Source organism: Phyllobates terribilis, unplaced genomic scaffold, assembly GCF_046119375.1.
Source record: "Phyllobates terribilis strain yellow unplaced genomic scaffold, ASM4611937v1 Scaffold_769__1_contigs__length_694716, whole genome shotgun sequence".
In the NCBI taxonomy this organism is placed as follows: Eukaryota; Metazoa; Chordata; class Amphibia; order Anura; family Dendrobatidae; genus Phyllobates; species Phyllobates terribilis.
The window spans coordinates 526,221-546,401 of record NW_027363529.1 but is presented as its reverse complement, the minus strand read 5'-3'; the positions used below and the strand labels follow the sequence as shown (position 1 = coordinate 546,401).

General features: G+C 46.8%; 13 non-coding genes and 2 pseudogenes across 13 annotated transcripts; all 15 read right to left on the bottom strand.

The window, feature by feature from the left end:
• Positions 1-2,182: 2,182 nt before the first annotated feature.
• Positions 2,183-2,260, bottom strand: LOC141239514 (U2 spliceosomal RNA; annotated as a pseudogene).
• A 1,115-nt stretch (positions 2,261-3,375) lies between these two features.
• Positions 3,376-3,566, bottom strand: LOC141239370 (U2 spliceosomal RNA). The gene has a single exon (XR_012304771.1). It is a non-coding gene; the product is annotated as a U2 spliceosomal RNA (small nuclear RNA).
• Positions 3,567-4,681: 1,115 nt separating this feature from the next.
• LOC141239472 (U2 spliceosomal RNA) lies at positions 4,682-4,863 on the bottom strand. The gene has a single exon (XR_012304868.1). It is a non-coding gene; the product is annotated as a U2 spliceosomal RNA (small nuclear RNA).
• A 524-nt stretch (positions 4,864-5,387) lies between these two features.
• LOC141239527 (U2 spliceosomal RNA) lies at positions 5,388-5,503 on the bottom strand (annotated as a pseudogene).
• A 1,114-nt stretch (positions 5,504-6,617) lies between these two features.
• On the bottom strand, positions 6,618-6,808 carry LOC141239368 (U2 spliceosomal RNA). Its single transcript, XR_012304769.1, has one exon. It is a non-coding gene; the product is annotated as a U2 spliceosomal RNA (small nuclear RNA).
• Positions 6,809-7,923: 1,115 nt separating this feature from the next.
• LOC141239367 (U2 spliceosomal RNA) lies at positions 7,924-8,114 on the bottom strand. The gene has a single exon (XR_012304768.1). It is a non-coding gene; the product is annotated as a U2 spliceosomal RNA (small nuclear RNA).
• Positions 8,115-9,229: 1,115 nt separating this feature from the next.
• Positions 9,230-9,420, bottom strand: LOC141239366 (U2 spliceosomal RNA). Its single transcript, XR_012304767.1, has one exon. It is a non-coding gene; the product is annotated as a U2 spliceosomal RNA (small nuclear RNA).
• A 1,115-nt stretch (positions 9,421-10,535) lies between these two features.
• LOC141239365 (U2 spliceosomal RNA) lies at positions 10,536-10,726 on the bottom strand. The gene has a single exon (XR_012304766.1). It is a non-coding gene; the product is annotated as a U2 spliceosomal RNA (small nuclear RNA).
• A 1,115-nt stretch (positions 10,727-11,841) lies between these two features.
• Positions 11,842-12,032, bottom strand: LOC141239364 (U2 spliceosomal RNA). Its single transcript, XR_012304765.1, has one exon. It is a non-coding gene; the product is annotated as a U2 spliceosomal RNA (small nuclear RNA).
• Positions 12,033-13,147: 1,115 nt separating this feature from the next.
• LOC141239363 (U2 spliceosomal RNA) lies at positions 13,148-13,338 on the bottom strand. Its single transcript, XR_012304764.1, has one exon. It is a non-coding gene; the product is annotated as a U2 spliceosomal RNA (small nuclear RNA).
• Positions 13,339-14,453: 1,115 nt separating this feature from the next.
• Positions 14,454-14,644, bottom strand: LOC141239362 (U2 spliceosomal RNA). The gene has a single exon (XR_012304763.1). It is a non-coding gene; the product is annotated as a U2 spliceosomal RNA (small nuclear RNA).
• A 1,115-nt stretch (positions 14,645-15,759) lies between these two features.
• Positions 15,760-15,950, bottom strand: LOC141239361 (U2 spliceosomal RNA). The gene has a single exon (XR_012304762.1). It is a non-coding gene; the product is annotated as a U2 spliceosomal RNA (small nuclear RNA).
• Positions 15,951-17,065: 1,115 nt separating this feature from the next.
• LOC141239360 (U2 spliceosomal RNA) lies at positions 17,066-17,256 on the bottom strand. Its single transcript, XR_012304761.1, has one exon. It is a non-coding gene; the product is annotated as a U2 spliceosomal RNA (small nuclear RNA).
• Positions 17,257-18,371: 1,115 nt separating this feature from the next.
• LOC141239359 (U2 spliceosomal RNA) lies at positions 18,372-18,562 on the bottom strand. Its single transcript, XR_012304760.1, has one exon. It is a non-coding gene; the product is annotated as a U2 spliceosomal RNA (small nuclear RNA).
• Positions 18,563-19,677: 1,115 nt separating this feature from the next.
• On the bottom strand, positions 19,678-19,868 carry LOC141239357 (U2 spliceosomal RNA). The gene has a single exon (XR_012304758.1). It is a non-coding gene; the product is annotated as a U2 spliceosomal RNA (small nuclear RNA).
• Between the last annotated feature and the right edge of the window lie 313 nt (positions 19,869-20,181).

The window sequence follows — 20,181 nt, the reverse complement described above, 5'->3', positions numbered from 1 at the left end:
TGAGCTCCTGGATGGACTCAAGCGTGAATGCGCCCCCCCTGATCAGAATTGCGACCCCCGCAGACTTGCAGTCACCCCCACCGGACCAGTAGGATGGACCGTGGGACCACTCCCTGGCCAGATGTTTGAAGGACCTAGAGGAGGGAAGGGAACATTCCTGCAACATATAAACATCACACAACTGGGAAGTAAGGAAGGCATAAATAGTCTGACGTCTGAACTTGTCCTTGATGCTCCTGACATTAATGGAAAATAAGTTAATATTAGCCATCATGTAGGGAAAAAAGAAAAAGTTAGCGCAGGCAATACACCTTAGTTACCACTCCGGTCGGGTGGTCCCTCGTCGGTGTTGACTGCTGGTGACGGGATCACCAGCAGGCCCTCTTCCTCCATCTGGTCAAGCAGCGCGGCCTCGATCTCGGCGACCACCAGTTCCTCCTCTTCTGGCTCGGCCACCAGGGTCTCAACCATGTGCTCCATCTCTTCTGGCTCAGGGAGGGTATCCTCCTTTTCGCCTACGAAATCCAGAATCTTCTTTTTGGAGGATTCAGTAGCAGGGCTGTCCTCCACCTTCCTCTTTCCCCGGGTTGGAACTGGGGAGACAAGAAGGGGAAAATCCTCCTCGGAATAGATAGCGGCGGGTGGAGGAAAGGTTAATTCCACCGCTACCATGGTCTGGGGAGGGAGAGTGGCTGCCGGGGCAGGGGAAAGGACACCTGCTGAGGAGTAGGGGAAGGAGGAAGAGGAAGTGGAATCCTCAGCAGGGGTGGCCGGGGTGGGGGGGGATTGGACGGGGGTGGCAGGGGGAGGGATCGAGAGAGGGGTGACAGAACTCTTACCCTCCTTTGACTTTTTCTTCTGCTTCGGAGCTGCTGGGACCGTCGCTGGGGCTTTGGCCACCGACTCCTTGACCGCTTTGGCCTTGGTCGTCTCGGCCTTGGCCGCTGGGGCCTTGGTCGTCGCGTCCTTGACCTTCACAGGCCTGGTCGTCGGGACCTTGTCATCCGGAGCTGGGGTCGTCGCAACCACCGATGCCCAGGATCTCTCACGCTTGGGGCAATCCTTGTATAGATGAGCCGCCAGCCCACACAGGTTGCAGGACGTCTTCTTCGGGCAGTCCTTCGAGCTGTGTCCCGTCACTCGACAAATCCTGCAGGCATCCTCCTTGCAGTCCTTCATCTCGTGGCCGTTCTTGCCGCATCTCCTGCAGTTCCGCGGCATGTCCGGGTAATAGATGAGGCCGTAGGAGTTGCCCAGGGAGAATGTCGGGGGCAGGTGCCGAAGTCCGTCTGAGTACGCCAGGTCCCTGTGAAGTCTAACGGTCACCGACCACTTACCTGTCCAGAAGCCGAGTCCATTCAGGATGTGAGAGGGTTCCTTCACAACCAAACAGAAGCGTCTCAGGAAGGTACAGATGTCTTGGCCTGGGGTGTGCGGGTTGCGCATGGAGACCGTGATCCTCCTTTCGTCCCTCTGGATAGGGCAGCTACCTGTAAAGGCAGAGAAAGAATTATCCGGTCCTTTTGCGCTTACCATTTCCCAGAACCTCCTGCAGGTGTTCACAGTGGCGAAGGTGACGAAGAAGATCCCCGTCAAGAAGGTCTGGATGCTGAGGGTGTCCGACCTGGAGAAGCCTCGATCCAGCAGCATCTTCTGGCAGAACACGTCCGAGGACATGTCCGGCACCCTCCCATCCACTTCCTTCAGCTTCAGGGCCACCGTCTGCCGCATCCATGGCTCCAGGGCTGGAGCTTCGTGGCGGGGCTTCTGGGGTCCCTTCTGCTGGCCAGTCGTGGAGGCAGAGTCCTTGGGGTCAGAATCGGCTCCTGGCTGGGCCCTCCTGGCTGTCCCCTGCTCCAGGCTCTTCTTTTCAGCCTTCCTCGCAGCGCTTGCCATGGCTTTCCTCCTGCAGTTACTTCTTGGAGCTGGATCTGGAACTCTTCCCGGAATGGGTGGAGCTATGCAGATTCTTCTCCCGTCGTGTTCTGGACAAATTCCCCGAAAGGTCTTTGTCTCGATGATTTTCTTCCTCGAAGATTCCACAGGACAGCCCGATTCTTCTCCGAGTCTTCGTCTTCTTCTGGATTCTTTAGAGCTTCTTCCTCCCACCGATATCCGCCTTCCTTCTCCGATGTCAGCTGGGCTCCGAAGCTCTTCTCCTTCCGAGTTCGATCGCTCTCGTCAAGTGTAGATCGTAGCTCTTGTGTTCTTAAAAGAACAGATACTACACTTGATCTTAGCCAAAAGGCCGAGAAGCGATAACCAGAATTGGTTTCAAACTACGGAGCCACCCAAGGATCCTAAAAAGTCCATTTGTGGAGATGAGCTCCTGGACTCCCGTTAAGAAGACATGTTGTCAACCTCTAGATCCCTTACATGCCTGCACTTTTCGGCTTGCTGCTGCTGCAATCCACGCGTTTTAGATCTGCATAACTCCACCTCTTTAAACACAGCACCTTCACCCCCTGCTGTTCCCACCCGCCTCAACACCGTTGGAAGGGAGGAGAACCAATTAAGGCGGGGGGTGGGGTGGAACGAGCAGCTGTCTACCCTTAGCAGGAGGGCTCCTGATTACATACCTCTCCTGCTGCTGCTGCTGCTGGCTGTCCAGCAGCAGACTGAAGGTGGCTGCTGCTGTGCACAGGTATATAAAGGCTCAGAGCCTATTATGACACGCGCAGCCAGCGTTCCATTGCCACATTCCATCTACTGCAGGCAGGATACCTGGCTGGCTGAATGTCGCTGAGAAGCTCACAGAGACCGCCATAAGCAACAGTTTAACAGAATGCCACAGACTAATCAACCAAACTTTTTGGGTTGGGTTCTCTTTTATAGTCTGCAGGCATTAAATGAAAGAAGTCAGTGTTCCAGCAGAAGGAGACAACGTTTCAGAAAAGGCATTGTAGCAAACCAAAAAAGAAATTTTAAGCGCAGCAGTGTAACCAGCGCACATACCTGTTAGCTCGGGTGAGTTTAAAAGGCTGCTGTTGATAACAAGGGCATTTGCTAAATAGATGGTGTGTGTGCAACAATATACTGAAAGGTCAATTATATTGTGCAGCTTATCTCACCACCTGTAGTTATTTAGGTGAAAGCTCCAAAATGCTTGCCTAATATGTCTGTTTATCCAAAAGGAAGTAGAAAGGGAGAGCTAGAAAGATAGCATTGCATCACATTACATGGCAATGCAATGCACAGTTGCTGAAGTTGAACCAAAATGAGCTTGTAATCTGGCTTCTGCAACTTTGAACATGAAAAATCCAATGAGGAGAAGAAAAGCAGAGCCAAAGAGTCCATCCCAAAATCCGACAAACAAGCAAAATGAACAAAAAACATTGAATTCAATTCTTTCTGATTTTAGAAACTGCATTAAAGAAGGGGTGCACCGGTCCTGGAGATACTGCAATACCAGGTCAATGCGTGGAGTGGACAGAGCAAGCTCTTTTTCCATCTCCCTGTTCTAAAAATCCATTTAATATATGGTCCCCAGATAGGGGACGTATCAGATATTAAACTGATAAGAACAGATACTACACTTGATCTTAGCCAAAAGGCCGAGAAGCGATAACCAGAATTGGTTTCAAACTACGGAGCCACCCAAGGATCCTAAAAAGTCCATTTGTGGAGATGAGCTCCTGGACTCCCGTTAAGAAGACATGTTGTCAACCTCTAGATCCCTTACATGCCTGCACTTTTCGGCTTGCTGCTGCTGCAATCCACGCGTTTTAGATCTGCATAACTCCACCTCTTTAAACACAGCACCTTCACCCCCTGCTGTTCCCACCCGCCTCAACACCGTTGGAAGGGAGGAGAACCAATTAAGGCGGGGGGTGGGGTGGAACGAGCAGCTGTCTACCCTTAGCAGGAGGGCTCCTGATTACATACCTCTCCTGCTGCTGCTGCTGCTGGCTGTCCAGCAGCAGACTGAAGGTGGCTGCTGCTGTGCACAGGTATATAAAGGCTCAGAGCCTATTATGACACGCGCAGCCAGCGTTCCATTGCCACATTCCATCTACTGCAGGCAGGATACCTGGCTGGCTGAATGTCGCTGAGAAGCTCACAGAGACCGCCATAAGCAACAGTTTAACAGAATGCCACAGACTAATCAACCAAACTTTTTGGGTTGGGTTCTCTTTTATAGTCTGCAGGCATTAAATGAAAGAAGTCAGTGTTCCAGCAGAAGGAGACAACGTTTCAGAAAAGGCATTGTAGCAAACCAAAAAAGAAATTTTAAGCGCAGCAGTGTAACCAGCGCACATACCTGTTAGCTCGGGTGAGTTTAAAAGGCTGCTGTTGATAACAAGGGCATTTGCTAAATAGATGGTGTGTGTGCAACAATATACTGAAAGGTCAATTATATTGTGCAGCTTATCTCACCACCTGTAGTTATTTAGGTGAAAGCTCCAAAATGCTTGCCTAATATGTCTGTTTATCCAAAAGGAAGTAGAAAGGGAGAGCTAGAAAGATAGCATTGCATCACATTACATGGCAATGCAATGCACAGTTGCTGAAGTTGAACCAAAATGAGCTTGTAATCTGGCTTCTGCAACTTTGAACATGAAAAATCCAATGAGGAGAAGAAAAGCAGAGCCAAAGAGTCCATCCCAAAATCCGACAAACAAGCAAAATGAACAAAAAACATTGAATTCAATTCTTTCTGATTTTAGAAACTGCATTAAAGAAGGGGTGCACCGGTCCTGGAGATACTGCAATACCAGGTCAATGCGTGGAGTGGACAGAGCAAGCTCTTTTTCCATCTCCCTGTTCTAAAAATCCATTTAATATATGGTCCCCAGATAGGGGACGTATCAGATATTAAACTGATAAGAACAGATTTTTTGATTGAAGCTGCATCCAAGGCACTGAAAAATGTGACCGAAGTCACACCAAAACAGCGCACGAGGCGAGGATTCATGTGGACCCTTCCCGGAGGAGAGGGTCCCCAATAAACCATCCCCATCCCTCCGAGCCAGAAGGCCACAGCGAGGGTCAGGGATCTCCGATGCTCTCCCTAGCCGAAGCCGGAGAAGAGCCGTTTTCGTGCTCCCAGCTTCCATCTAGGCTGCCACCCTAGTGGAGCTGGAGCCTGTGTTGGTTTCTCAGCCCAAAGCTGACCGGACCTCCGACCGGGTTTATAAAAATTCCCCTTCCTAGCCCGGAGGCCAGGAATAGGGGGGGTTGCTCAGAAAGTATGATTGGCAAAGGTGCGGCGTGCTACGAAGCCAAGTCTTTCTGGGGTTCCCAGTCCCAGTAAGCTTGGACTCCCACCAGGGCGCCTACTCCTGGGGCACATTGCTCCAAAGCCCTCACACTTACCCAGCCTAGTGACTTCGATCCTGGAGGGCCATGTTTTCCATCAGATAACTCTATGAGCCACCTGGCGTACTAACAAGAGCACCAAACCAGTGTGTAATATGCATCAATTTACTAGGGCAGCCCAAGGACAAAACTGCCTTTTCAAAAGATACTACACTTGATCTTAGCCAAAAGGCCGAGAAGCGATAACCAGAATTGGTTTCAAACTACGGAGCCACCCAAGGATCCTAAAAAGTCCATTTGTGGAGATGAGCTCCTGGACTCCCGTTAAGAAGACATGTTGTCAACCTCTAGATCCCTTACATGCCTGCACTTTTCGGCTTGCTGCTGCTGCAATCCACGCGTTTTAGATCTGCATAACTCCACCTCTTTAAACACAGCACCTTCACCCCCTGCTGTTCCCACCCGCCTCAACACCGTTGGAAGGGAGGAGAACCAATTAAGGCGGGGGGTGGGGTGGAACGAGCAGCTGTCTACCCTTAGCAGGAGGGCTCCTGATTACATACCTCTCCTGCTGCTGCTGCTGCTGGCTGTCCAGCAGCAGACTGAAGGTGGCTGCTGCTGTGCACAGGTATATAAAGGCTCAGAGCCTATTATGACACGCGCAGCCAGCGTTCCATTGCCACATTCCATCTACTGCAAGCAGGATACCTGGCTGGCTGAATGTCGCTGAGAAGCTCACAGAGACCGCCATAAGCAACAGTTTAACAGAATGCCACAGACTAATCAAAAAACTTTTTGGGTTGGGTTCTCTTTTATAGTCTGCAGGCATTAAATGAAAGAAGTCAGTGTTCCAGCAGAAGGAGACAACGTTTCAGAAAAGGCATTGTAGCAAACCAAAAAAGAAATTTTAAGCGCAGCAGTGTAACCAGCGCACATACCTGTTAGCTCGGGTGAGTTTAAAAGGCTGCTGTTGATAACAAGGGCATTTGCTAAATAGATGGTGTGTGTGCAACAATATACTGAAAGGTCAATTATATTGTGCAGCTTATCTCACCACCTGTAGTTATTTAGGTGAAAGCTCCAAAATGCTTGCCTAATATGTCTGTTTATCCAAAAGGAAGTAGAAAGGGAGAGCTAGAAAGATAGCATTGCATCACATTACATGGCAATGCAATGCACAGTTGCTGAAGTTGAACCAAAATGAGCTTGTAATCTGGCTTCTGCAACTTTGAACATGAAAAATCCAATGAGGAGAAGAAAAGCAGAGCCAAAGAGTCCATCCCAAAATCCGACAAACAAGCAAAATGAACAAAAAACATTGAATTCAATTCTTTCTGATTTTAGAAACTGCATTAAAGAAGGGGTGCACCGGTCCTGGAGATACTGCAATACCAGGTCAATGCGTGGAGTGGACAGAGCAAGCTCTTTTTCCATCTCCCTGTTCTAAAAATCCATTTAATATATGGTCCCCAGATAGGGGACGTATCAGATATTAAACTGATAAGAACAGATACTACACTTGATCTTAGCCAAAAGGCCGAGAAGCGATAACCAGAATTGGTTTCAAACTACGGAGCCACCCAAGGATCCTAAAAAGTCCATTTGTGGAGATGAGCTCCTGGACTCCCGTTAAGAAGACATGTTGTCAACCTCTAGATCCCTTACATGCCTGCACTTTTCGGCTTGCTGCTGCTGCAATCCACGCGTTTTAGATCTGCATAACTCCACCTCTTTAAACACAGCACCTTCACCCCCTGCTGTTCCCACCCGCCTCAACACCGTTGGAAGGGAGGAGAACCAATTAAGGCGGGGGGTGGGGTGGAACGAGCAGCTGTCTACCCTTAGCAGGAGGGCTCCTGATTACATACCTCTCCTGCTGCTGCTGCTGCTGGCTGTCCAGCAGCAGACTGAAGGTGGCTGCTGCTGTGCACAGGTATATAAAGGCTCAGAGCCTATTATGACACGCGCAGCCAGCGTTCCATTGCCACATTCCATCTACTGCAGGCAGGATACCTGGCTGGCTGAATGTCGCTGAGAAGCTCACAGAGACCGCCATAAGCAACAGTTTAACAGAATGCCACAGACTAATCAACCAAACTTTTTGGGTTGGGTTCTCTTTTATAGTCTGCAGGCATTAAATGAAAGAAGTCAGTGTTCCAGCAGAAGGAGACAACGTTTCAGAAAAGGCATTGTAGCAAACCAAAAAAGAAATTTTAAGCGCAGCAGTGTAACCAGCGCACATACCTGTTAGCTCGGGTGAGTTTAAAAGGCTGCTGTTGATAACAAGGGCATTTGCTAAATAGATGGTGTGTGTGCAACAATATACTGAAAGGTCAATTATATTGTGCAGCTTATCTCACCACCTGTAGTTATTTAGGTGAAAGCTCCAAAATGCTTGCCTAATATGTCTGTTTATCCAAAAGGAAGTAGAAAGGGAGAGCTAGAAAGATAGCATTGCATCACATTACATGGCAATGCAATGCACAGTTGCTGAAGTTGAACCAAAATGAGCTTGTAATCTGGCTTCTGCAACTTTGAACATGAAAAATCCAATGAGGAGAAGAAAAGCAGAGCCAAAGAGTCCATCCCAAAATCCGACAAACAAGCAAAATGAACAAAAAACATTGAATTCAATTCTTTCTGATTTTAGAAACTGCATTAAAGAAGGGGTGCACCGGTCCTGGAGATACTGCAATACCAGGTCAATGCGTGGAGTGGACAGAGCAAGCTCTTTTTCCATCTCCCTGTTCTAAAAATCCATTTAATATATGGTCCCCAGATAGGGGACGTATCAGATATTAAACTGATAAGAACAGATACTACACTTGATCTTAGCCAAAAGGCCGAGAAGCGATAACCAGAATTGGTTTCAAACTACGGAGCCACCCAAGGATCCTAAAAAGTCCATTTGTGGAGATGAGCTCCTGGACTCCCGTTAAGAAGACATGTTGTCAACCTCTAGATCCCTTACATGCCTGCACTTTTCGGCTTGCTGCTGCTGCAATCCACGCGTTTTAGATCTGCATAACTCCACCTCTTTAAACACAGCACCTTCACCCCCTGCTGTTCCCACCCGCCTCAACACCGTTGGAAGGGAGGAGAACCAATTAAGGCGGGGGGTGGGGTGGAACGAGCAGCTGTCTACCCTTAGCAGGAGGGCTCCTGATTACATACCTCTCCTGCTGCTGCTGCTGCTGGCTGTCCAGCAGCAGACTGAAGGTGGCTGCTGCTGTGCACAGGTATATAAAGGCTCAGAGCCTATTATGACACGCGCAGCCAGCGTTCCATTGCCACATTCCATCTACTGCAGGCAGGATACCTGGCTGGCTGAATGTCGCTGAGAAGCTCACAGAGACCGCCATAAGCAACAGTTTAACAGAATGCCACAGACTAATCAACCAAACTTTTTGGGTTGGGTTCTCTTTTATAGTCTGCAGGCATTAAATGAAAGAAGTCAGTGTTCCAGCAGAAGGAGACAACGTTTCAGAAAAGGCATTGTAGCAAACCAAAAAAGAAATTTTAAGCGCAGCAGTGTAACCAGCGCACATACCTGTTAGCTCGGGTGAGTTTAAAAGGCTGCTGTTGATAACAAGGGCATTTGCTAAATAGATGGTGTGTGTGCAACAATATACTGAAAGGTCAATTATATTGTGCAGCTTATCTCACCACCTGTAGTTATTTAGGTGAAAGCTCCAAAATGCTTGCCTAATATGTCTGTTTATCCAAAAGGAAGTAGAAAGGGAGAGCTAGAAAGATAGCATTGCATCACATTACATGGCAATGCAATGCACAGTTGCTGAAGTTGAACCAAAATGAGCTTGTAATCTGGCTTCTGCAACTTTGAACATGAAAAATCCAATGAGGAGAAGAAAAGCAGAGCCAAAGAGTCCATCCCAAAATCCGACAAACAAGCAAAATGAACAAAAAACATTGAATTCAATTCTTTCTGATTTTAGAAACTGCATTAAAGAAGGGGTGCACCGGTCCTGGAGATACTGCAATACCAGGTCAATGCGTGGAGTGGACAGAGCAAGCTCTTTTTCCATCTCCCTGTTCTAAAAATCCATTTAATATATGGTCCCCAGATAGGGGACGTATCAGATATTAAACTGATAAGAACAGATACTACACTTGATCTTAGCCAAAAGGCCGAGAAGCGATAACCAGAATTGGTTTCAAACTACGGAGCCACCCAAGGATCCTAAAAAGTCCATTTGTGGAGATGAGCTCCTGGACTCCCGTTAAGAAGACATGTTGTCAACCTCTAGATCCCTTACATGCCTGCACTTTTCGGCTTGCTGCTGCTGCAATCCACGCGTTTTAGATCTGCATAACTCCACCTCTTTAAACACAGCACCTTCACCCCCTGCTGTTCCCACCCGCCTCAACACCGTTGGAAGGGAGGAGAACCAATTAAGGCGGGGGGTGGGGTGGAACGAGCAGCTGTCTACCCTTAGCAGGAGGGCTCCTGATTACATACCTCTCCTGCTGCTGCTGCTGCTGGCTGTCCAGCAGCAGACTGAAGGTGGCTGCTGCTGTGCACAGGTATATAAAGGCTCAGAGCCTATTATGACACGCGCAGCCAGCGTTCCATTGCCACATTCCATCTACTGCAGGCAGGATACCTGGCTGGCTGAATGTCGCTGAGAAGCTCACAGAGACCGCCATAAGCAACAGTTTAACAGAATGCCACAGACTAATCAACCAAACTTTTTGGGTTGGGTTCTCTTTTATAGTCTGCAGGCATTAAATGAAAGAAGTCAGTGTTCCAGCAGAAGGAGACAACGTTTCAGAAAAGGCATTGTAGCAAACCAAAAAAGAAATTTTAAGCGCAGCAGTGTAACCAGCGCACATACCTGTTAGCTCGGGTGAGTTTAAAAGGCTGCTGTTGATAACAAGGGCATTTGCTAAATAGATGGTGTGTGTGCAACAATATACTGAAAGGTCAATTATATTGTGCAGCTTATCTCACCACCTGTAGTTATTTAGGTGAAAGCTCCAAAATGCTTGCCTAATATGTCTGTTTATCCAAAAGGAAGTAGAAAGGGAGAGCTAGAAAGATAGCATTGCATCACATTACATGGCAATGCAATGCACAGTTGCTGAAGTTGAACCAAAATGAGCTTGTAATCTGGCTTCTGCAACTTTGAACATGAAAAATCCAATGAGGAGAAGAAAAGCAGAGCCAAAGAGTCCATCCCAAAATCCGACAAACAAGCAAAATGAACAAAAAACATTGAATTCAATTCTTTCTGATTTTAGAAACTGCATTAAAGAAGGGGTGCACCGGTCCTGGAGATACTGCAATACCAGGTCAATGCGTGGAGTGGACAGAGCAAGCTCTTTTTCCATCTCCCTGTTCTAAAAATCCATTTAATATATGGTCCCCAGATAGGGGACGTATCAGATATTAAACTGATAAGAACAGATACTACACTTGATCTTAGCCAAAAGGCCGAGAAGCGATAACCAGAATTGGTTTCAAACTACGGAGCCACCCAAGGATCCTAAAAAGTCCATTTGTGGAGATGAGCTCCTGGACTCCCGTTAAGAAGACATGTTGTCAACCTCTAGATCCCTTACATGCCTGCACTTTTCGGCTTGCTGCTGCTGCAATCCACGCGTTTTAGATCTGCATAACTCCACCTCTTTAAACACAGCACCTTCACCCCCTGCTGTTCCCACCCGCCTCAACACCGTTGGAAGGGAGGAGAACCAATTAAGGCGGGGGGTGGGGTGGAACGAGCAGCTGTCTACCCTTAGCAGGAGGGCTCCTGATTACATACCTCTCCTGCTGCTGCTGCTGCTGGCTGTCCAGCAGCAGACTGAAGGTGGCTGCTGCTGTGCACAGGTATATAAAGGCTCAGAGCCTATTATGACACGCGCAGCCAGCGTTCCATTGCCACATTCCATCTACTGCAGGCAGGATACCTGGCTGGCTGAATGTCGCTGAGAAGCTCACAGAGACCGCCATAAGCAACAGTTTAACAGAATGCCACAGACTAATCAACCAAACTTTTTGGGTTGGGTTCTCTTTTATAGTCTGCAGGCATTAAATGAAAGAAGTCAGTGTTCCAGCAGAAGGAGACAACGTTTCAGAAAAGGCATTGTAGCAAACCAAAAAAGAAATTTTAAGCGCAGCAGTGTAACCAGCGCACATACCTGTTAGCTCGGGTGAGTTTAAAAGGCTGCTGTTGATAACAAGGGCATTTGCTAAATAGATGGTGTGTGTGCAACAATATACTGAAAGGTCAATTATATTGTGCAGCTTATCTCACCACCTGTAGTTATTTAGGTGAAAGCTCCAAAATGCTTGCCTAATATGTCTGTTTATCCAAAAGGAAGTAGAAAGGGAGAGCTAGAAAGATAGCATTGCATCACATTACATGGCAATGCAATGCACAGTTGCTGAAGTTGAACCAAAATGAGCTTGTAATCTGGCTTCTGCAACTTTGAACATGAAAAATCCAATGAGGAGAAGAAAAGCAGAGCCAAAGAGTCCATCCCAAAATCCGACAAACAAGCAAAATGAACAAAAAACATTGAATTCAATTCTTTCTGATTTTAGAAACTGCATTAAAGAAGGGGTGCACCGGTCCTGGAGATACTGCAATACCAGGTCAATGCGTGGAGTGGACAGAGCAAGCTCTTTTTCCATCTCCCTGTTCTAAAAATCCATTTAATATATGGTCCCCAGATAGGGGACGTATCAGATATTAAACTGATAAGAACAGATACTACACTTGATCTTAGCCAAAAGGCCGAGAAGCGATAACCAGAATTGGTTTCAAACTACGGAGCCACCCAAGGATCCTAAAAAGTCCATTTGTGGAGATGAGCTCCTGGACTCCCGTTAAGAAGACATGTTGTCAACCTCTAGATCCCTTACATGCCTGCACTTTTCGGCTTGCTGCTGCTGCAATCCACGCGTTTTAGATCTGCATAACTCCACCTCTTTAAACACAGCACCTTCACCCCCTGCTGTTCCCACCCGCCTCAACACCGTTGGAAGGGAGGAGAACCAATTAAGGCGGGGGGTGGGGTGGAACGAGCAGCTGTCTACCCTTAGCAGGAGGGCTCCTGATTACATACCTCTCCTGCTGCTGCTGCTGCTGGCTGTCCAGCAGCAGACTGAAGGTGGCTGCTGCTGTGCACAGGTATATAAAGGCTCAGAGCCTATTATGACACGCGCAGCCAGCGTTCCATTGCCACATTCCATCTACTGCAGGCAGGATACCTGGCTGGCTGAATGTCGCTGAGAAGCTCACAGAGACCGCCATAAGCAACAGTTTAACAGAATGCCACAGACTAATCAACCAAACTTTTTGGGTTGGGTTCTCTTTTATAGTCTGCAGGCATTAAATGAAAGAAGTCAGTGTTCCAGCAGAAGGAGACAACGTTTCAGAAAAGGCATTGTAGCAAACCAAAAAAGAAATTTTAAGCGCAGCAGTGTAACCAGCGCACATACCTGTTAGCTCGGGTGAGTTTAAAAGGCTGCTGTTGATAACAAGGGCATTTGCTAAATAGATGGTGTGTGTGCAACAATATACTGAAAGGTCAATTATATTGTGCAGCTTATCTCACCACCTGTAGTTATTTAGGTGAAAGCTCCAAAATGCTTGCCTAATATGTCTGTTTATCCAAAAGGAAGTAGAAAGGGAGAGCTAGAAAGATAGCATTGCATCACATTACATGGCAATGCAATGCACAGTTGCTGAAGTTGAACCAAAATGAGCTTGTAATCTGGCTTCTGCAACTTTGAACATGAAAAATCCAATGAGGAGAAGAAAAGCAGAGCCAAAGAGTCCATCCCAAAATCCGACAAACAAGCAAAATGAACAAAAAACATTGAATTCAATTCTTTCTGATTTTAGAAACTGCATTAAAGAAGGGGTGCACCGGTCCTGGAGATACTGCAATACCAGGTCAATGCGTGGAGTGGACAGAGCAAGCTCTTTTTCCATCTCCCTGTTCTAAAAATCCATTTAATATATGGTCCCCAGATAGGGGACGTATCAGATATTAAACTGATAAGAACAGATACTACACTTGATCTTAGCCAAAAGGCCGAGAAGCGATAACCAGAATTGGTTTCAAACTACGGAGCCACCCAAGGATCCTAAAAAGTCCATTTGTGGAGATGAGCTCCTGGACTCCCGTTAAGAAGACATGTTGTCAACCTCTAGATCCCTTACATGCCTGCACTTTTCGGCTTGCTGCTGCTGCAATCCACGCGTTTTAGATCTGCATAACTCCACCTCTTTAAACACAGCACCTTCACCCCCTGCTGTTCCCACCCGCCTCAACACCGTTGGAAGGGAGGAGAACCAATTAAGGCGGGGGGTGGGGTGGAACGAGCAGCTGTCTACCCTTAGCAGGAGGGCTCCTGATTACATACCTCTCCTGCTGCTGCTGCTGCTGGCTGTCCAGCAGCAGACTGAAGGTGGCTGCTGCTGTGCACAGGTATATAAAGGCTCAGAGCCTATTATGACACGCGCAGCCAGCGTTCCATTGCCACATTCCATCTACTGCAGGCAGGATACCTGGCTGGCTGAATGTCGCTGAGAAGCTCACAGAGACCGCCATAAGCAACAGTTTAACAGAATGCCACAGACTAATCAACCAAACTTTTTGGGTTGGGTTCTCTTTTATAGTCTGCAGGCATTAAATGAAAGAAGTCAGTGTTCCAGCAGAAGGAGACAACGTTTCAGAAAAGGCATTGTAGCAAACCAAAAAAGAAATTTTAAGCGCAGCAGTGTAACCAGCGCACATACCTGTTAGCTCGGGTGAGTTTAAAAGGCTGCTGTTGATAACAAGGGCATTTGCTAAATAGATGGTGTGTGTGCAACAATATACTGAAAGGTCAATTATATTGTGCAGCTTATCTCACCACCTGTAGTTATTTAGGTGAAAGCTCCAAAATGCTTGCCTAATATGTCTGTTTATCCAAAAGGAAGTAGAAAGGGAGAGCTAGAAAGATAGCATTGCATCACATTACATGGCAATGCAATGCACAGTTGCTGAAGTTGAACCAAAATGAGCTTGTAATCTGGCTTCTGCAACTTTGAACATGAAAAATCCAATGAGGAGAAGAAAAGCAGAGCCAAAGAGTCCATCCCAAAATCCGACAAACAAGCAAAATGAACAAAAAACATTGAATTCAATTCTTTCTGATTTTAGAAACTGCATTAAAGAAGGGGTGCACCGGTCCTGGAGATACTGCAATACCAGGTCAATGCGTGGAGTGGACAGAGCAAGCTCTTTTTCCATCTCCCTGTTCTAAAAATCCATTTAATATATGGTCCCCAGATAGGGGACGTATCAGATATTAAACTGATAAGAACAGATACTACACTTGATCTTAGCCAAAAGGCCGAGAAGCGATAACCAGAATTGGTTTCAAACTACGGAGCCACCCAAGGATCCTAAAAAGTCCATTTGTGGAGATGAGCTCCTGGACTCCCGTTAAGAAGACATGTTGTCAACCTCTAGATCCCTTACATGCCTGCACTTTTCGGCTTGCTGCTGCTGCAATCCACGCGTTTTAGATCTGCATAACTCCACCTCTTTAAACACAGCACCTTCACCCCCTGCTGTTCCCACCCGCCTCAACACCGTTGGAAGGGAGGAGAACCAATTAAGGCGGGGGGTGGGGTGGAACGAGCAGCTGTCTACCCTTAGCAGGAGGGCTCCTGATTACATACCTCTCCTGCTGCTGCTGCTGCTGGCTGTCCAGCAGCAGACTGAAGGTGGCTGCTGCTGTGCACAGGTATATAAAGGCTCAGAGCCTATTATGACACGCGCAGCCAGCGTTCCATTGCCACATTCCATCTACTGCAGGCAGGATACCTGGCTGGCTGAATGTCGCTGAGAAGCTCACAGAGACCGCCATAAGCAACAGTTTAACAGAATGCCACAGACTAATCAACCAAACTTTTTGGGTTGGGTTCTCTTTTATAGTCTGCAGGCATTAAATGAAAGAAGTCAGTGTTCCAGCAGAAGGAGACAACGTTTCAGAAAAGGCATTGTAGCAAACCAAAAAAGAAATTTTAAGCGCAGCAGTGTAACCAGCGCACATACCTGTTAGCTCGGGTGAGTTTAAAAGGCTGCTGTTGATAACAAGGGCATTTGCTAAATAGATGGTGTGTGTGCAACAATATACTGAAAGGTCAATTATATTGTGCAGCTTATCTCACCACCTGTAGTTATTTAGGTGAAAGCTCCAAAATGCTTGCCTAATATGTCTGTTTATCCAAAAGGAAGTAGAAAGGGAGAGCTAGAAAGATAGCATTGCATCACATTACATGGCAATGCAATGCACAGTTGCTGAAGTTGAACCAAAATGAGCTTGTAATCTGGCTTCTGCAACTTTGAACATGAAAAATCCAATGAGGAGAAGAAAAGCAGAGCCAAAGAGTCCATCCCAAAATCCGACAAACAAGCAAAATGAACAAAAAACATTGAATTCAATTCTTTCTGATTTTAGAAACTGCATTAAAGAAGGGGTGCACCGGTCCTGGAGATACTGCAATACCAGGTCAATGCGTGGAGTGGACAGAGCAAGCTCTTTTTCCATCTCCCTGTTCTAAAAATCCATTTAATATATGGTCCCCAGATAGGGGACGTATCAGATATTAAACTGATAAGAACAGATACTACACTTGATCTTAGCCAAAAGGCCGAGAAGCGATAACCAGAATTGGTTTCAAACTACGGAGCCACCCAAGGATCCTAAAAAGTCCATTTGTGGAGATGAGCTCCTGGACTCCCGTTAAGAAGACATGTTGTCAACCTCTAGATCCCTTACATGCCTGCACTTTTCGGCTTGCTGCTGCTGCAATCCACGCGTTTTAGATCTGCATAACTCCACCTCTTTAAACACAGCACCTTCACCCCCTGCTGTTCCCACCCGCCTCAACACCGTTGGAAGGGAGGAGAACCAATTAAGGCGGGGGGTGGGGTGGAACGAGCAGCTGTCTACCCTTAGCAGGAGGGCTCCTGATTACATACCTCTCCTGCTGCTGCTGCTGCTGGCTGTCCAGCAGCAGACTGAAGGTGGCTGCTGCTGTGCACAGGTATATAAAGGCTCAGAGCCTATTATGACACGCGCAGCCAGCGTTCCATTGCCACATTCCATCTACTGCAGGCAGGATACCTGGCTGGCTGAATGTCGCTGAGAAGCTCACAGAGACCGCCATAAGCAACAGTTTAACAGAATGCCACAGACTAATCAACCAAACTTTTTGGGTTGGGTTCTCTTTTATAGTCTGCAGGCATTAAATGAAAGAAGTCAGTGTTCCAGCAGAAGGAGACAACGTTTCAGAAAAGGCATTGTAGCAAACCAAAAAAGAAATTTTAAGCGCAGCAGTGTAACCAGCGCACATACCTGTTAGCTCGGGTGAGTTTAAAAGGCTGCTGTTGATAACAAGGGCATTTGCTAAATAGATGGTGTGTGTGCAACAATATACTGAAAGGTCAATTATATTGTGCAGCTTATCTCACCACCTGTAGTTATTTAGGTGAAAGCTCCAAAATGCTTGCCTAATATGTCTGTTTATCCAAAAGGAAGTAGAAAGGGAGAGCTAGAAAGATAGCATTGCATCACATTACATGGCAATGCAATGCACAGTTGCTGAAGTTGAACCAAAATGAGCTTGTAATCTGGCTTCTGCAACTTTGAACATGAAAAATCCAATGAGGAGAAGAAAAGCAGAGCCAAAGAGTCCATCCCAAAATCCGACAAACAAGCAAAATGAACAAAAAACATTGAATTCAATTCTTTCTGATTTTAGAAACTGCATTAAAGAAGGGGTGCACCGGTCCTGGAGATACTGCAATACCAGGTCAATGCGTGGAGTGGACAGAGCAAGCTCTTTTTCCATCTCCCTGTTCTAAAAATCCATTTAATATATGGTCCCCAGATAGGGGACGTATCAGATATTAAACTGATAAGAACAGATACTACACTTGATCTTAGCCAAAAGGCCGAGAAGCGATAACCAGAATTGGTTTCAAACTACGGAGCCACCCAAGGATCCTAAAAAGTCCATTTGTGGAGATGAGCTCCTGGACTCCCGTTAAGAAGACATGTTGTCAACCTCTAGATCCCTTACATGCCTGCACTTTTCGGCTTGCTGCTGCTGCAATCCACGCGTTTTAGATCTGCATAACTCCACCTCTTTAAACACAGCACCTTCACCCCCTGCTGTTCCCACCCGCCTCAACACCGTTGGAAGGGAGGAGAACCAATTAAGGCGGGGGGTGGGGTGGAACGAGCAGCTGTCTACCCTTAGCAGGAGGGCTCCTGATTACATACCTCTCCTGCTGCTGCTGCTGCTGGCTGTCCAGCAGCAGACTGAAGGTGGCTGCTGCTGTGCACAGGTATATAAAGGCTCAGAGCCTATTATGACACGCGCAGCCAGCGTTCCATTGCCACATTCCATCTACTGCAGGCAGGATACCTGGCTGGCTGAATGTCGCTGAGAAGCTCACAGAGACCGCCATAAGCAACAGTTTAACAGAATGCCACAGACTAATCAACCAAACTTTTTGGGTTGGGTTCTCTTTTATAGTCTGCAGGCATTAAATGAAAGAAGTCAGTGTTCCAGCAGAAGGAGACAACGTTTCAGAAAAGGCATTGTAGCAAACCAAAAAAGAAATTTTAAGCGCAGCAGTGTAACCAGCGCACATACCTGTTAGCTCGGGTGAGTTTAAAAGGCTGCTGTTGATAACAAGGGCATTTGCTAAATAGATGGTGTGTGTGCAACAATATACTGAAAGGTCAATTATATTGTGCAGCTTATCTCACCACCTGTAGTTATTTAGGTGAAAGCTCCAAAATGCTTGCCTAATATGTCTGTTTATCCAAAAGGAAGTAGAAAGGGAGAGCTAGAAAGATAGCATTGCATCACATTACATGGCAATGCAATGCACAGTTGCTGAAGTTGAACCAAAATGAGCTTGTAATCTGGCTTCTGCAACTTTGAACATGAAAAATCCAATGAGGAGAAGAAAAGCAGAGCCAAAGAGTCCATCCCAAAATCCGACAAACAAGCAAAATGAACAAAAAACATTGAATTCAATTCTTTCTGATTTTAGAAACTGCATTAAAGAAGGGGTGCACCGGTCCTGGAGATACTGCAATACCAGGTCAATGCGTGGAGTGGACAGAGCAAGCTCTTTTTCCATCTCCCTGTTCTAAAAATCCATTTAATATATGGTCCCCAGATAGGGGACGTATCAGATATTAAACTGATAAGAACAGATACTACACTTGATCTTAGCCAAAAGGCCGAGAAGCGATAACCAGAATTGGTTTCAAACTACGGAGCCACCCAAGGATCCTAAAAAGTCCATTTGTGGAGATGAGCTCCTGGACTCCCGTTAAGAAGACATGTTGTCAACCTCTAGATCCCTTACATGCCTGCACTTTTCGGCTTGCTGCTGCTGCAATCCACGCGTTTTAGATCTGCATAACTCCACCTCTTTAAACACAGCACCTTCACCCCCTGCTGTTCCCACCCGCCTCAACACCGTTGGAAGGGAGGAGAACCAATTAAGGCGGGGGGTGGGGTGGAACGAGCAGCTGTCTACCCTTAGCAGGAGGGCTCCTGATTACATACCTCTCCTGCTGCTGCTGCTGCTGGCTGTCCAGCAGCAGACTGAAGGTGGCTGCTGCTGTGCACAGGTATATAAAGGCTCAGAGCCTATTATGACACGCGCAGCCAGCGTTCCATTGCCACATTCCATCTACTGCAGGCAGGATACCTGGCTGGCTGAATGTCGCTGAGAAGCTCACAGAGACCGCCATAAGCAACAGTTTAACAGAATGCCACAGACTAATCAACCAAACTTTTTGGGTTGGGTTCTCTTTTATAGTCTGCAGGCATTAAATGAAAGAAGTCAGTGTTCCAGCAGAAGGAGACAACGTTTCAGAAAAGGCATTGTAGCAAACCAAAAAAGAAATTTTAAGCGCAGCAGTGTAACCAGCGCACATACCTGTTAGCTCGGGTGAGTTTAAAAGGCTGCTGTTGATAACAAGGGCATTTGCTAAATAGATGGTGTGTGTGCAACAATATACTGAAAGGTCAATTATATTGTGCAGCTTATCTCACCACCTGTAGTTATTTAGGTGAAAGCTCCAAAATGCTTGCCTAATATGTCTGTTAATCCAAAAGGAAGTAGAAAGGGAGAGCTAGAAAGATAGCATTGCATCACATTACATGGCAATGCAATGCACAGTTGCTGAAGTTGAACCAAAATGAGCTTGTAATCTGGCTTCTGCAACTTTGAACATGAAAAATCCAATGAGGAGAAGAAAAGCAGAGCCAAAGAGTCCATCCCAAAATCCGACAAACAAGCAAAATGAACAAAAAACATTGAATTCAATTCTTTCTGATTTTAGAAACTGCATTAAAGAAGGGGTGCACCGGTCCTGGAGATACTGCAATACCAGGTCAATGCGTGGAGTGGACAGAGCAAGCTCTTTTTCCATCTCCCTGTTCTAAAAATCCATTTAATATATGGTCCCCAGATAGGGGACGTATCAGATATTAAACTGATAAGAACAGATACTACACTTGATCTTAGCCAAAAGGCCGAGAAGCGATAACCAGAATTGGTTTCAAACTACGGAGCCACCCAAGGATCCTAAAAAGTCCATTTGTGGAGATGAGCTCCTGGACTCCCGTTAAGAAGACATGTTGTCAACCTCTAGATCCCTTACATGCCTGCACTTTTCGGCTTGCTGCTGCTGCAATCCACGCGTTTTAGATCTGCATAACTCCACCTCTTTAAACACAGCACCTTCACCCCCTGCTGTTCCCACCCGCCTCAACACCGTTGGAAGGGAGGAGAACCAATTAAGGCGGGGGGTGGGGTGGAACGAGCAGCTGTCTACCCTTAGCAGGAGGGCTCCTGATT